This window comes from Fukomys damarensis, unplaced genomic scaffold (genome assembly GCF_012274545.1).
Source record: "Fukomys damarensis isolate Sample0158 unplaced genomic scaffold, DMR_v1.0_HiC HiC_scaffold_15, whole genome shotgun sequence".
Taxonomy (NCBI): domain Eukaryota; kingdom Metazoa; phylum Chordata; class Mammalia; order Rodentia; family Bathyergidae; genus Fukomys; species Fukomys damarensis.
The window spans coordinates 63,039,384-63,042,702 of record NW_022900927.1 but is presented as its reverse complement, the minus strand read 5'-3'; the positions used below and the strand labels follow the sequence as shown (position 1 = coordinate 63,042,702).

Sequence of the window (3,319 nt, the reverse complement as noted above, 5' to 3'; positions counted from 1 at the left end):
GAACTCACTATGTAGCCCAGGCTGGTCTCAAACTCACAGCCATCCTCCTGCCTCAGCCTCCCGAGTGCTGGGATTACAGGTGTGCACCATCATGCCCGGCTGATTCTGTTTCTTATATTTACCTTACTCTTTAGGCAGAGCCGGGAACCAAGCGGAATCTTAGAAACAGAATTTAGCACAGGGTAGGGAGGCGCAGGCAAATACTGCTTTAACAATTTCTCTCAGACACAGGGAGGTGTGGGCAGGCGTTGTGTCTGCAGTTGTCTTCTGGCACAGTGACCTTCATGGGTTAGCAGGGGAGGTGAGTCCCAAGCGCAAGACCATCAGTCTCTGTCAAGCTTTGAGGCTGTTAGTCTCTGCCTTATCTTTTCTAATTTCAATATCACAGATCAGCCAACTTCTGGAGGGAAAAATCAGGTCAGCCCCAGGGCACTAACGATGAAGGATGAGAGAGGTCAGCTGTCAGCCCCAGGGCACTAACGATGAAGGATGAGAGAGGTCAGCTGTCTTGGGGATGCCCTGAAAAAGGTCATTAAATGGGCTTTCAGTGATACGTCTCAGGACCCAGGGGCCCAGTGGAAAGGTGCTCCTGTGACCAGATTCTGTATGAAAGCAATATTGTGCACAACCTGAAAATAGGAATCTTCCTCTGTGCAGTAATAAATGGAAGTCCAGTAGTCTTCCCGATTTAAAGGCACTCTTACAAAGGATTTAAGCTGGGCCTGATGGTACACACCTGTTATCCCAGCACCTGGGAGGCTGAGGCAGGAGGATTGCCAAGAGTTCAAGGCCAGTCTGAACTACATAGCAAGATCCTGTCTCAAAAAAAAAAAAGATTTAATAAACGCATCAACTACACCGAGAGACTCTGGGATTCATTTATTTAGCAAACATTTCCATTGCACTTAGGCTTCTCCACAATCCACACATGCCAGGGGGGCGTGGAAGACCCAACTGCACACTGCTATTCCTGCTTCCCTCTTTGCCTTCCCGCCAGTTCATTTCTTCCTTCACTGGAGTTACCCAGAAGCCCTGTGAACTCAGAGGCCAAGGGATCTCAAACTGTATCCTCCACTGACATAGCTGCAACGCTTGGGGCCTAGGATCTAAACGTTAGAATAAACCTCAGCTTCGCCACGTGCACTGAGTCAATGCGAAAGCTCTACATAGTGCAGCATCATTCACAGCAGCCGAAAGGTTAAAAGCAACCCAGTGTCCACGCGGAAATGGGTGAGCAAAATGCAGTCTTCCCCTGCCATGGGACAAAACTCTTCCGAAACAGGAGCGGGTCCCTCCCATCAGGTGGCAGCCTGACCTGAACGCGGAGATCCGCTCCTCCGCTAGAGGGCGCTCTCCAGCAGCCCGGCCTTCCAGACGAGAACTGGTGAGGAGTAGAGAGTTGGGGCAGATCGAGAATCAGTGTCACACGAGCTCATCATGTCTAACCACGACAGGAGCCTTGTAAGCATTTCCCTAATGAGTCAGTCAGTGACAGACTGTACTTGGCAGTGATCCTGAGGAACTACAGCACAAAAGAAAGGAAGAAATGTCAGTTTTCTTCTATTGTAACAAAATACCTCAGATACCCGAGACAGGAAGCATTTATTTGGACTCACAGTTTTGAAGGTTTCAGTCCACAGTTGGAAGAAACATTGCCTTTGAGCCTGTGGAGGGGCAGAACATCATGGCGGGCATAAGGGGAAAAGGTGTGTCCTGTGACCTCACTTCCTCCCATCAGGCCCCACCTCTTAAAGGTTCCACACCTCCCAACAGCACCATGGCTGAGAACCAAGCCTTCAATGCACGGGGCTTTGGGACGTCCAAATCCAAACAGTAGTGGCGGGTCAAGGAGCCTCCTAGATAGAACTTTGTGAAGACAGTCTCATGGACTCTTAGATACACTGTCCTGAAGTGAGAGGATCCGGCTTTACTGCCACAGATATTTCACCCATGCCCCATCCCCAGCCATTTTCAAACTGCCAGTGATAATTTAAAGTCCGACCTTTTGGTACTAGTTTATTCTTTATTATTATTATTGTAAACTCTGTCTCTTTTATAGTCTCCCTTTCCAAAAATGGACCCTAATTTTGCTTTGCCCTAGAAACTCCGCAGAGAAATTATCCCCTTTGCAAAACGTCTTTCAAGCCCTGCAGATAGAGATCTCGAGGCGCCATCATTTCTTGGGCTTCTCCTGACTTCTTCAGCGCCGTCTGGCTCCCCAGAGGGCTGAGGCTCTTATCAAGTCTGATGTTGTTTCCACTCTGGACTGCCTCTGGGCCTTCGAATGGGCGCTGACAGAAGGGTCCAAGAGTGAGTGTTAATGTTAGATTTTCCTGAGCATTAACAAGAACAAGTTCAGTGGTTCATAAATGTTTCTGGTGGACAAATTTGGATTTACCTATGGCTTTCGTACTTGGTTTACTATGGCTTGAGCACTGGGTTTATGAATGCAGCACTATCTCAGTGGCTGTGCGACCAGCTCTGAACAATGCAGGTGACCCTGTGAGGACAATCAAGGCACTAAAAGCACAGAAAAGCTTACCTGAGGCAAAAGAAAGCACTTCAGTACTTACATCTGAAAATCGGTGTCTTAGTCACTTTCTCTTTGCTGGGACAAAATACCCACAATGTAAAGGAGGTGAGGTTTTCTTTGGCTCAGCGTTTTTAGAGGATTCAGTTCCAAGTCAGCTGACTCCAAGGCAGGAAGGGCCTGCTGGAGGGTCTGGCAGAGGAGACCTGCTCAGGAGCAGGGCAGGGTGATGCACCCTCCCAGGCTACACACCCTACCGGCTCATTCAGCAGTGACCCCACGGATGAGTACAGCGGCCCTGCCCCTGAACCTAGATCTAAGCCATAGCAATGGGTTTGCCTGACTGTTGGTTTGTTGCCGGGGCAGGGGCTTGGGGAGGAAAAAACAAACCAGAATAAAACTGCTTTTCAGAAACTGTGAAAGGGTTAGAGGCCCCCTGGGTCCCCAGCCCAAGGTGTTGCCCAGTGAGTGGCCCTTCTGTGAGTAAAGCTGAGAGAAATCTATCAGGAAGCTGAGATATATATATATTTTTTTTTTTTTTAATTAAAAGGACACTAGTTGGAGACAGTAGAAATTGGTAAAAACTAACTCGATTAAAAGACATCAGAATTTAGTCACACAAGTAAAGTACTGGTTTCAGGTACAGCTTGATCCAGGAGCTCAAATGATGTGACCTGGCCACATTCCCTGTGTCCGATACTGTTTTTCACTGGCTGCCCAAATGCACAATTACAAGCTTAGCATCCTCAGCCCGAGGAGAACATATTCTAAGTCCCTCTGGCAGAAAAG

General features: G+C 48.3%; 1 long non-coding RNA gene across 1 annotated transcript; it reads right to left on the bottom strand.

Moving 5' to 3' along the window:
* Positions 1-874: 874 nt before the first annotated feature.
* LOC104867073 lies at positions 875-2,970 on the bottom strand. Its single transcript, XR_781664.2, has 3 exons — positions 1,617-2,970; positions 1,316-1,522; positions 875-1,106 (listed from the first exon to the last, which is right to left on the bottom strand). It is a non-coding gene; the product is annotated as an uncharacterized LOC104867073 (long non-coding RNA).
* Between the last annotated feature and the right edge of the window lie 349 nt (positions 2,971-3,319).